Here is a 13091-nt window from a genome sequence, read left to right on the forward strand (position 1 = left end):
AGAAGGCCACTCTGTTGTAACGCTTAGCTATCAGGTCAAACCGCTCAGCACTTTAGACGGTCTGTATTTGCAAACATGAGCCCAATACAATGCATTTTTGTCTAACTCAATATCAGTAGAGCAGTAGCCTCATAAGCTTCACAAGATTTGACCAACAGAAAACAGTAATATTCTGCTGAGGGATAAGAATGTTTGACTATATGTTGGGAAACGCAAGTAAAACCAGCGAAACCAAGAGCTGCGCACTTATGCCTCCGACTTAAGCATGCATTTACATTTAAATGATCATGAATTATTGCATTAATTACTCCCTGGGCGATGCTTTAGATACAGTCCGACATGTTTATTACTCCAATGAAAAAGGTTTTTTACCATGCAAATTCAGTGTTTTTCTGCAAATGCTAAATGCAAATATGCTAAAACCTTTTAACATTATTACATGGTTAAAAGCAGAGGTGGGCAATAGGTTCCAGGATCGTTCAACCCAAAGCATCCACTATCAGTAAAATACATCTTTACGAGATGGACACATTTACATACGGGGACAAGAAAGTTCAAGTGTATAATGTGATATTTTTGCACTTTAATTTTACTGTCCAGTCCTGTCACATTTGTCTGATACTTAAACCTGAACTATATCAATGCACTTTGCAGCACATTTTTGTTGGATTGCAAAAAAACAAACAGAATACTTCAAAATTAGACATATTAATATAGATAATAAATAAGTCATTGTCTGGGCCCCATCACCATTTTGAAAACATAGTACAAGATAAATAAAAATCTAGCACTACAAAAAATCCTGACCACAACGCGACTAACCACAAACTATGAAATACATTATTTTGTAGACATTGTACAGTTATAGAGGCACATAAATATGAGAGGGTTAAGAGGAGGTTAACGGGAGGTAAAGGGGGAGACTGAGGAGGAAAGCCCTGCATATCTTTGACTTTTAGTGGTTTCCTGAGTCCGAGCCATCTCCAAAGTGAAAGCCAAGCACATGATAGTCTCCAGGCCCATTCAACTACTTCATCACTCTCTGGATGCACGCATTCACTTTACAATTGGTTCCAAAAAGTTAAGAGCGGTTGCCATGACCAGTAGGGTTGTTGATTGAGGCCAAGAGCGGATGGTAACAGCGTTGAGCCCATTGTACAACAACCCCTGAGACCTGAACGTCAGCAAAGAACGACTTGAAAATTAGCAAGATAAAACCAAAAATGATCTTTGTGGGTCTTGGCATTCCAGGGTGTCCCAATCTGCTTTAAGCGTAATATATCAAAATAAGTATGTCCTGACCTTCTTGTGATTTTGGGTTATGTTTTGGTGCTCTAACTGCTCACATTGTCCAAAAATATGCATGAATGAATTACCCCTGACAGCCTTGTCTGCTAATAGTTGTTTCTCTGTGCCTGTCTTTGTTAGATAACTGGCCACTGTCCAGGGTGTCTCGGCCTGAGGTCAGATTCAGATTGTTTTTATTAGTTAGTTTGTACAGCTTATTTTATGTATGAGAGTTGTGATCATCCCCAAAGAAAATAGTAAGACTCAAAACATAGTGGAAATTGGTCAGCTTTAGTGGAGTTGTGTTGAAAAGGTTTGGGACAGGTGAGAGGAGGGCGTGTTGCGCGCTCCTCCCAGAAGACCAGAGACAGGACTCGTAAGGCCCTGGTTCAAACCGACATCTCAATGGAGCCGGAGCCCAAGAATAGCCCTGTAACAAAGAGCTGTCAGAGTAGACTGGAGCAGGGTGCTGAAAAGCCTATATCAGGACACTGCTGCTGCCAGCTTCCACAATACGTGCCAACTAAAAGGACGCTCTAGTGTGTGAATTCACTATGTAGGGGAGGAATATTACGTCATAAGGCGCTGGTACAGCTGGCAGCCCGGTGTAAACGCTCTCTCTTCTTTCTCACACTTATTGTGCTTTATCTCCTATATTTTGTAAATATAGTTAGTATATTTTTTCTATTTTACTGTACGATAGGGACACGCGCTGGAATAGTTTTTTAATTCAACTGTTTTTGACTTTTTTCGGCTGGATTTGAGCGTTTTTCGTTGCGTTCGTTGTGTTGTTGTGACGTGAGCTAGCTCCGAGCGAGCCCACCAGCCCCCCCCCCCCCCGCGCCCTCCGGCCGCGCTAAAGTACGGCGTGTCGTCGGTACACGTTTATATACACGTTTATATGAAAGAGGAACTTCACGAACGATCGGGACACGCACTGGAATCGCTTTAAATTAACTTGTTTTGACTTTATTCGGCTGGATTGAGTGTTTTCGTCGTGTCGTTGCGATGTGTCTTGGCTCCGGCCCCGCCCCCCGGCCGGCGCCGTACCACGTTTCCACAAAGGAGGAACTCATGAAACTGTGGAGAACAGTCGTCTTACCCGGAGATCGTCACGTTATCCCGTCGCAATACTGACCTAACCTAATACTGATGTGCAATTCTGTCATATGTGCAATTGCTGTTGGAATTCATGTGCAATTCATGTGCAATTACTGTGAAATTCATGTGCAATCTATGTGCTGTCGTGACACATATTCATGTGCAATTACTGTCGGGATCACATGCAATGGTATTTATTTATTTATTTATTTGTCTATGGGAGTTTTTATTTATTTATAGGAGATCTTCTACTGAGAGTGTTTTTCAGACTTCCTATAAGTGATCTGTTCTTCTGTATCTACATCTGTATCTACCTGCGTTGCACCAATGAAATTTCCCCATGTGGGACAATAAAGGAATATCTTATCTTATCTTATCTTATCTTATCTTATATAGGAGGAATGAGTGGAAAATGTTGTGCACATTAGGGCTGGAGTTTTGGTGTGTTCAAGATGCCGAAATCCGCTCCTGGAATGTCGCCGAGAACAGACGGCTGAACGCTCCACGAGCTTTAGGACAAAGAGAATAAATGAATCATGTCATATGTACTGTGCAACACCCTGGGCCTTTTCTGAGGAATGGTACTGAACTGGAGTCCCATTTTTGATCAGAATAGATGGGGTCCAATCAGCTGTCAGTAAGGTAGATTCATTCCCAATGGATTCTCTTTTCTGCTGTTGTCCTATGTAAATCCTTTAAATAAAGAATTTAAATAAACAAAATGACAAATTTAGCTGGACTGTAACACTGGCCTAACCCTACACAACATGTCACAACAGTCTGTGTCATGAATGTGATGCGTTTAACTAAAAAGTACAGAATGACAAAATCAATTGATCAGGCTTCAATATTTATTTTGTGTGTGTGAAATTGTCCACCCTTTCTTTGACTGGCACGTTCGTTTCATCAGGGTTTGCCTCAACTGCCATGGGTTTGTAGATGTCAGAGTCAGACCAAGCTTACCTCACATTATTCTGTATCAGAACATATTATGTTTGCTGCCGAATTCAATTATTAACTAATGGTTATGTACATGGCTGGTTACAACAGTTGTCCTTTTGCATGTGCTGTAGTTTTGTGACTATGAACACTCCATTGTGATGGCCACCAACTATGGACTAGTTAAACTCTGTTGGCGTTACCTTATTGCACATCAACAGTGGCCTTGTCCTCAATGGTGTTTTCAAAACACAATCTATGAAATGGATTTGTGGATTTATGGATTATTCATTTACCAATCCTTTTGGGAAAACCTTTTGCAATGTATAACTTCTGTGATTAACCTGTGAGTAGCTTTTCCGGGCCTTTCTTGGTTCTCTTGGCTGATGTAAAGCACATAATAAAAGTGAAGTAACTCACTGATTGGTTTATATGTTGGTTTACAAGTTGCTCTAACCAATCAGAGAGCTCCATACTTTAGCTGGAAGACCAGGAGCACAGATCTATCAGACCAGGAGAGCCACGATAAAACTAAACCGAGAAGCTCATACCGTTTGCAAAAGGTTTTCCTAAAAGGATTTGTAAATGCATTTGGTAATGGTTATACTAAAATCATTCAAGTAGTAAATGGTCTTAAACCTTTAATATAAAGCATTTGTTAAGTTATGTATTGCATTTTCTTCTAATGACTCCTTTAATTAAAGGCTCTCACGGTCCTCCATAGTCCTCAAATTCCTCAGTATAATGATTGAATTGAATAAGACATGTGCTTTGACTGCTTGAATATCATGTGCTGATTTGGACTTCTCTCTCTTTTGTTCACTCTCTAAAGATTTGATAGACATTGACTTTCTGTTGCTCTCCGCTGTCGTTTCATGGTCGCATTTGTGGTCCTCGTGCCAGGTTAAACGGATCAGCCAAGAGTCTATTAAATCTTCCAACTTCACAGAATAGTGTCCCAGTGTCAGAGCAAATGCAATGAATGTGACTTTTTGTTGTAAATATCTTGTTTGTCATGGAGTAATAGCAACTTTAAGTGGCATTTATAGTTTTTATTCAGATATAATGGGTTCTAATGTAACAGTCTACAAGATTTTCTGGGTTAGTGCTCTTCTGATACTTTCTCGGGATAAGCCTTATCTCAGCTGCAGACGTGGCACTAAAGTTTATCTTTATGGTCCTCACACTCCTATATAATGTGATATTCAATTACATTTAAAGTATATATCAGAATTATGAGATCTTTTGTCAGTTTAAAGAGCTGCCTGGGTTTCATTGTGTGTCTGTGATCTGCACAGTATAGGCTTTTCAAAATGAACACCCAGATACTAATTAATACTGAAACTAGCATCGTAATTAGATACATATTTGATCAGGTATTGAGACTCAAAAGAATCACAGGCTATAGAACAAAGATGGACATCACCTGGATTGTTTTCTAACGGTCTCAATACATAACTAGTAAAGGACCACATGATAATATTAAACATACTATTTTGTGTTAAAAATATATAAAGGTGGCTTATAAATCGTCATCATTCAAGCCTTTTCCTCTCGTAATTAAATTGAGTTTGTGCACGCCAGCACAGTGCTGCGGCGCTGTTGACAATGGAAACGTCTTCCTCAAAAACCACATTTGTATCGCCTGATTTATTTAGTAGAGAATCGTATTGTACCACAGTGACACAGACGAAGATTTCCGAGAGCAGAACACGTCATTAAAGTCTTATTAGGTCGTGCCGTTTCAGCCTCTCTTCAGCAGGACTCGCCACATTCCCACAGCGGCAGCCTCCAAACTCCACTGCTCCTGCTGTGTTCATCACTTCACACACAAAGAAGAGCTCACAAGAGTGTTGTGGCTTCACTGTACGGTCAGTCGTGCTATGATGGGGAAATGATAGTGATGAGCAGAGGTTGGTAATCGTTTATAGGGAGGACAAGCTGTTCCACATAGAGAGGAGAGAAGCAAAGCACAAGCCTCTCTTATTCTGGGACATACAGAGCCCCTTGATTCCCTCAGAACCGCTGGGGAAACGGTGTAATTAAAATATGACTTCGCGATCAAATTAAGGTTCGGATTAGTTAGGATTAGGACAGATAATTAAGGCTTTGAGAAACCTCCATATCAAGTATTTACCACTTCTTTACAGGTGCACTCCACTTTTCTGGTGGAGGGTCCATTGAGATTACTTTGTCTCAGGTGTTTCACAGTAAACTCCATGGAGGGGAGTTACAGGTAAGGTCTGTGGGGAGGCATAAGGAGTAAGAATGCATGTTTTTCAAAAGTTTTGAGCAATAAAAACACTTGACAGTTGATTAAATGCAAGATAGATGCCATAGATTCCAAGCAAAGGCATAACATATCCACCGAGTCAAACAGGTAAAAGACACCCCAAAAAGTGACTTAGTGCACATTTAAATAAAACATATTTTTTTACACTCTTATATATGATCACAGTTCCGTATACAACCCGAGTTCAGGAAGGTTTATGTTTTTATTGAGCCGTTGCCTCTCCTGATGCTTTATAGTATACACCCCATTTCCTTTTCCTGTTGCTCCTTTGAAAAGACAATAAAGTCAGACATTTGAGTGCCAATTACTTTATAGCTTTGTTTTATGTACAGTCCAAGAAATCCTCAGATAATACTTCTGCATTCTCATTTTATGATCCTTTTGTTTGTACCAAAATTGGCTAATCCACGGGGCATTGTATATGTTAAATTTAACATGCAGAATATAGATTTCTTTGCTCATACTATTGTTTTCATGACAACAAGGTCAGAGGCAAATGATACATGATAAGGAGCTGCTGCCTGAAAGGTCCTGGATGTAGGAGTAATGCAGTGTGAAGTGAGGAGTATAATATTGTTTTGGATTGGTGGGGGGGGGTGAACACAGAATAGGTGTGATGTTCATTTGTGTGTGCACCCTTGACATTTGTTTTTACTGTAGCTTTTGTAGACACCTGCTCACGATCCCGATGAGGTCTCACAGATGCGGAACCTAGATCAAAGCTCCTAATAAAACAGCCAAGTTGTCAAGCACACAGACCCAAACCAGACCGTGAACTACTTTCTTTTACTAAATGTATTACTATTACATAATCAGTTGACATGATGATTTCGGGTGCCTGTGTGTGTGTGTCCTCGTGTTCACAGTTTCCACTGAAGCCTCTTGTTTGCGTTCAAAAACAGGCAGCGCTGGGAGGAGAGTGCCGCACTTGACCTTTGACCCACACACGTTATGAGGGCGGAGGGGGTATTTTTAGTGCCTCCACCAAAGAGGATCAGAACAAATACAAAGCAACTCGATGCGTCCCTCCTCCAGGGTTTAAAGGCACATCAAAAAAGAGCAAAAGCGTGTAATGTTCTTTCATCATCAGACCTCCACCACACCTCTGCACATATTGATTGTGTGGTGATAAATCTTTTTGCTTCGCGGCTTGGAAATGTTTCTGTGTGCACTGAGGGGGAACTCATACTCCCCACTGGGATCACAGGTTATCTCTTTTGACCAAAGAAGCAACTGTCAACTTCAGACTCCTCAAATGTCCACGGTTCTATAGCTTTACTCGACTGCTGCGCCACTGCTCAATCCCTGCTGCTCAATTGTCAAACATATGCAGGGACGGTCATTGTTAGTTGTTATACTCTGGCTGGATAGACTTTATTTTTTTGTATATGTTGCCTTGGCACAACAAAGAGCCATTGAAAGGCCAAAATCTAATTGAAACTGAACTAAACCATGACTAAATAACATCTGTCCCAGGCCTTAGCTAAAACATAATACAAAAGCTCTCTCTTGAGTCTTGATTTTAATTCTTTGACAGGGTATTTCTGTGTAGCATTTGTATGTTCTCTCTTTCCTCTGGGCGGCAGTTTTCCCCTAACTCCAAAAACATGCAGGGCATGTTGGCTCATGATGCACAGACTAAGCTTCCATCGGAGCAATTGTTTTGTACAGCTTGAATGCACTGTATTTGTTTGAGCTCCTGTAGTGATCAAAGCTGCTGTGACAGAGACAACCCTCACTCACACATTCAATAATTACGGTTTATTACTGCCTATAATTACCGGAAGTTTTCTTTGCGTAGAATAAATACATATCATTCTAATATTTGACATTTTAATATGATTACATCGATATTATTTCCTTAGATCTTTCTAATAAAGAGCTAAATCCTTGCACATCCTTCTGGCCTGGTACAGCACAGCATAAATTATTTTCTGTGGCATAGTTTGTTTGTGTGTCTCTGATGCAGTGTTATGCAGAAATTCCTGTTGTTGTTGTTTTTTTTTTTAAATTGACTGTCAAGCGGCAGAAAAAACAGTAAATGTAGCCTAAATAAACTCAGTTGTAGACATGAAGATTCACTGAATTCACTAAATATATTGGCAGATACATACAAGAAAGCAGCATCTTTTAACTTTTAGTACCTTCATTTGTGAACTGTGTATGACCATTGGTCCAAGTTCCACAATTTGAGAACCACTTCACTATAGTAAACAGTCTTTGGTCACGTGACGTACTGCTGAGCCAACGTGCCACTCATTAGGCATTAATCACAGTCAAACCACGCGGATGTGATTGGCTGATTAATCTCAGGACAAGACACAAACACACGCGTGTCCATCACCACAGACTGACCCTGTGACACTCCAACTCCAAATGATTCATTACCGCACCACTTAGATTGACTTTAATGGGAATCCTCAAAGCTGCGGTGCTATTACATGGGACGAGAAGGTGTTCTAGATTATAATTGGACAGAGCGGCTCACATTTCAAAGGTAAGATTCAGTGTGCCCCTGAAACACAGAGAAGTGTTACATAATCACATCTGCAGCAGTTCAGTATCATGACTGCAACAGTGCTTCCTTTTTCTGACAAAATGCTTGAATCAGAAACACTTTCTCAAAATGCAAGTCATAAACTGTGAATAAAACCAAAAGGGATTGAATTGAAAAACAACAACAACAACAACAAAACTTTTCTACCTTTTACTTACAAATACTTTATCTATCAGTACTTTCCCTGTCTTGTCGGTGCACTTCATGGCCGGATTATAGAGATAGCTTTCAGCGCTTTTTCTAAATCCCCACAACGTTTTAGTTTACTTATCAATGCACGGGGCAAATCTTCCCTCGACCTTGAAGAACTTACATTAGTGCATTTAGGTCTTCAACATAATGAGGTGTAGATAACAGTCACCTTTTTGCCAGGTCACCATTCTGGACCCGATTACGAACACTTACAGCGGATGATTCACTCTCGAATCCGAAAATGACAATGCTTTTAGTCATTTTGTATTTATGTCCAGGTCCGAGCCACAGAGGAGGTCTTGGTTTCCAGTGAACGAGCTTGTGCGTGTAGATGGACTCATGTTGAGATATTATCACCAGATGTACCGGGTGGACCGCATGCCTCTTCCTTCTGGCCCGCTCATGCATGACGAGTCGCCCCGTTGTTCCCACAGCCGGACCAGAGCAGAACACATGAGATAAGATTATACCCAGGGCTGCAGCGGCACAAAGACACTCATTTATTGATAAGAGCTAAAAGGTGCAACATCGGAGTTAATTATGGAGCGAGAGTTTGGGTTGTTAATACCACAGTGGTGAGTCCTCTTATGTGATAGGTGAGTCAGTTTACAGTACATGATGTCACAACTTTAAATAAACTATAAGGTCATAAATCTAGCTTGGAACCGGTTTAATGGGTAATGTATCTGTTACTACTGGGCTTATTCACCCGAAACAAAAACTGGCACAAAGTTAAACGTCTTCTCTGTCAGCACAAATAAATAAAAGTGAAATTATTCTGTCGCAATAGCTTCCGAAAGTTGTGCCGTTATTCAATACCAAAGACTTGATTGTTGCCAGTTGAAAGAACTTTAAGCCACAAGTTATTGGAGCCAAACAAATAATGATACGGTTGTTTTTTAAGGCTGGTTTCAGTTCGGCTATTTCTTACCCTAACCCAAAACTAGTGAATCAACCAGAGAATAATAAACTGAAATAGTTCTATTGAGTTCTAATAGTTCTATTGCGTTTTCAAGAGCACACAGTGAAATGTGCTTCCTAACGTGAAGCATAAAAGTGCAGAGCAGATGGTGGTTAAAAGCATCAAAACTGCAACACAAAAGAACCATCATCATTATTAATTATTACTGTTGCATTCACCTGGAGCAAACTTACTGGTGAACCAACTTTCACTGTTTGACCGTTACTTGACCGAAGTATATTTGCTACAGTGACCATGGACTGTGACTACAAGAGCAGCCGCTTTATAAATGCTTTACAAAGTCCTGCCCCTTGGAAATCTGGGTAAATGTTTAAGCTTGCCTGCCGACCCGCTGCGTATAAATATTTCATCAAGCCTATTACGTTTGCTTATTCAAGTGACCTCTGTTACCCGTCACTGGTTTGATTACTGTAATTTCTTTTATGTGCGTAGAATGTTGTATACAGTATTCTTTTGTCTGTAATGCTGCTCTCATATTTCTGTTTTCCTTTAGATTGGGATTCTATAAGTCATAATCATCATGATGTGTTGGGTTTTGATTGTTTGACGTGTGGAAAAGCTGTGTGGTAAACTGTTACATCGGTTTATAGTGCATAAATGAAGTCTTTTGTGTAGAACAACACTGTTATTTGGGTGTTGATCGCTCTGTGCGTAAAAGGCCTTGCAGAGGTCAGTGTGTTTTCGAGCCTGAGCTTGTGTACACAGCAGAGGACATTGACCTCCATCATAATCATGCAACACGCTTTTGAGCTAAACAGGAAATTCACAACTTTTTAGATTTGATTGAATTATGAGTCACAGTTTATCTAACAAATACAGTTAAATCGCTTCACAATAAAGATATTTCCCAATTAGCCATCTGCTCCACGATAAGAAATAATATGTTCATGTCTTTTACAGAAGCAACAAGCAAACATTCATTTAACAAAGCGGAATGAGTCTTTATTTGAACAGCCCAGAGTCACATGCCTGTTTTAGATGTTTCTTATTCAGAAACTCTACAATTGGACTAGATATAATGAAGCAGTGATCCACACTGGCCTGAAGAACCTGCTGTGTGGTTGGAGGCATAATCGGACAGTGAAATTAAGTGGTCATTGTTATTCTCAAAATTGAGGACTTATAACATGCTGGATTTAGAGAGGAATATATCGGGGGGAAAGATCACAAACTCAACCAAGACATTTTTTACTGGCACGTTTTGGCCTATTTCTAATGGTTAAAAAAATAAGAAAATAATAATAATAATCACCAGGTTTATGAAATCAAACCTCCTGAATGCAGAAGCAACATTATTGCCATATTAAAAAGCATTTTACATTTAGGCTTACTTTTTTATAGTAATGACTGAATTTAATTTTCCTTCTAAAATAGTAATTATTCTTCATTTTTAGTTCTTACCATTATATTGTGACCTGAACAATACAATCTGTTATCTATTAACCAAATAATCTTTGCATCCCAAAGTGGGTCATGTATGTATGTTGAATTTGAGTTTGGTCAGTGTCAAAATTGGACATTAAAATACAAACTAAAACCTAGATAAGGATAAAACGTTGATCCTGCCCGAGACTGTCCTAAGTCTAAGTTCGCATCTGACCCATGGGTCCACACCCCTTGTGACTTTCGTGTCCTTGCTCAGTCCTGCCAGAGCTCATCTCCCTTAGTGCATTCGTACGACCTAACTGCGCTCCTTCTGTCGTCGTCCCGGGCCAGGTTGTCATAAACTAAAACTAATCAAATATTCATCCCACACAATACTGTCTGCTCCCCACGGTGACTTATGCTTTTCCCTGTCCCGCCCAGAGTCTATCAAGCGCTTCAGACGCACGACATCGGATAGGTCTATCGGCCCAACACATCTTATCTGGAAGCATAAGGCTAATGGGAACATTTCAATTCACCCACAACACCATTATAACATTTATCAACGCTGAGCTAATTCTGTCAAACATCTCCATATCATTATCGGGTTCAGATTTATGGAAATGAGAAGAAAACGGCACATGTAGCACAGATGTGTTGTTGCAGGCAGCAGAGGTTCACATCATTTGCATTTACTACAAAAACAGTAGATTTCCAACACCATACTTGAACAGTAATTATACATGTGTCATATTTTTTTTAATAATAGTATTTAAACATTGCTAAAAAAATATGTGGTTACTAATCCCACAGTGAGAAATGGATAATCTTTTGTTACATTTGTGTTTCTTGCAGCTTCCCTTCAGATATAGATTTATTCTCATTTTTGAACCATGGTCTATTCTTTAACTTAACGTTTTGTCCGTCCAATAACTCTGACGTGAAGTTCAAACCAATCAACACCTCAAGCTTTTTATTAATTATTCAGTCGCTACTTTTGAACTTTTGTACTTGGTGATATTATTTCAAACTGAAGGTATTTGTTCTTGAGGAAATGTGTTTTGCGTCTACTGTACCCACCTCTGCATGTAGGCAACGAGAAGTCCCCGTGAGAATAGTGATGCCGGTGAGTGTGTGCGGTGTGTGTGTGTGCCTCGCGTTTCCTGCCTAATTACTCTGTGTTTGCTCATGACATTACCTGCTTTACTGAGGCCCCTGAACACATCGAACAGGTTCTTGAGCATGTCATACGCATCACACCCGGTGGGAACGGCCATTCAATAAAACACTACATTTACTGCACATTGATCGAGTTTGTTCAGTTGTAGGTTATGGCCGTATACGTTTGTGCAGACTACCAACTTCAAGTCAAACGTACGGCATTTAACTTATCCATATTGTATTTATTTAGATGGGTTTATTGCTTAAAAATGCATAAAAACCATCCCATTCCATCTTAGAACTGTGTATTTGGGCCTCAAAACTCCTGCCATGGATACAATCGGTGGACACGATTGGTGACAGGGAAAAAGGCCCTAAAAAACACAAAAATGTACACAAAATGTACCGACGATTAAGGACTGGACTGATGATAATTATGGCATGATTACTTTCTGACAAATTCTAAAGAGTTTGGACAAGTTGGGACAGAAATGCCGAACTAAACATATAGGACTATGTGGATGGTTTATGTTAATTGTATGTTCCCTCCCTGAAAAAACATGCATTATTACTATGAGCAAACTTACTTTTTTGTACTTTACAACTGCTTTTATTGGGGAATTGCAATTGTTTTTAAGTCTTATATCATTCGGATTTTTCTACTGTTAAAACGTACGACATATTAAGCAATAAAACAAAACACAAACAGACCAAATCACGACATCAACAGTCTTTCTTTACTTGTGCCTTCCGCTGTCACAGCTTTATATTAATACAAACAAAGATTATAATGTCTCGTTGTGAATAATCTTATTGATTGCACTTGGCTAAAAGGGATTATTTTATCTTTCCCTGGTAATTTTGCTCAGATTACTTGGCATATGCTTGTCTAGTTTGCACTTTATCAATATAAATAATACAGTGAAGATGGTCTCGTCTTATTTAATAACTTAAAATGATGCCAAATTAGTCAGACAAATTGGACTTTGTAGACATACCACTGACTCAATTTCCTGACGGAATTAATTGTTTCTTATGCAGTCAGTTCTTTGCATTCTTTGTGAGGGTTCTGGTATGCAAACATCGTACTCAACAAGGCGCTGTCTGTGATATTCATATATGCAGTATGCAGTATGTAGTACGGTTGCGTGGCTGATCACATTAAACACGACTACTGCACCCATGAATGAAAGATGACTCAATTGTCCGTGTGC

At 39.6% G+C, this 13091-nt stretch overlaps 1 protein-coding gene and 1 long non-coding RNA gene across 2 annotated transcripts in view; one reads left to right on the forward strand and one right to left on the reverse strand.

Annotated features, from left to right (window-relative positions):
- Nucleotides 1-13091, reverse strand: part of LOC140358394 (uncharacterized) — a 181962-nt gene that overhangs the window by 86110 nt on the left and 82761 nt on the right. The window contains exon 2 of the long non-coding RNA XR_011926708.1: nucleotides 3497-3506. This is a non-coding gene — a long non-coding RNA (uncharacterized lncRNA). The remainder of the gene's footprint in view (nucleotides 1-3496; nucleotides 3507-13091) is intronic.
- The window catches only part of gcgra (glucagon receptor a), a 45723-nt gene that overhangs the window by 3785 nt on the left and 28847 nt on the right, over nucleotides 1-13091 (forward strand). The gene's annotated exons all lie outside the window — the stretch shown is intronic.

The sequence above is a fragment of the Eucyclogobius newberryi genome, unplaced genomic scaffold (assembly GCF_026437365.1).
Source record: "Eucyclogobius newberryi isolate DKJ021-1_F unplaced genomic scaffold, fEucNew1.0.hap1 SCAF_13, whole genome shotgun sequence".
NCBI lineage: Eukaryota > Metazoa > Chordata > Actinopteri > Gobiiformes > Gobiidae > Eucyclogobius > Eucyclogobius newberryi.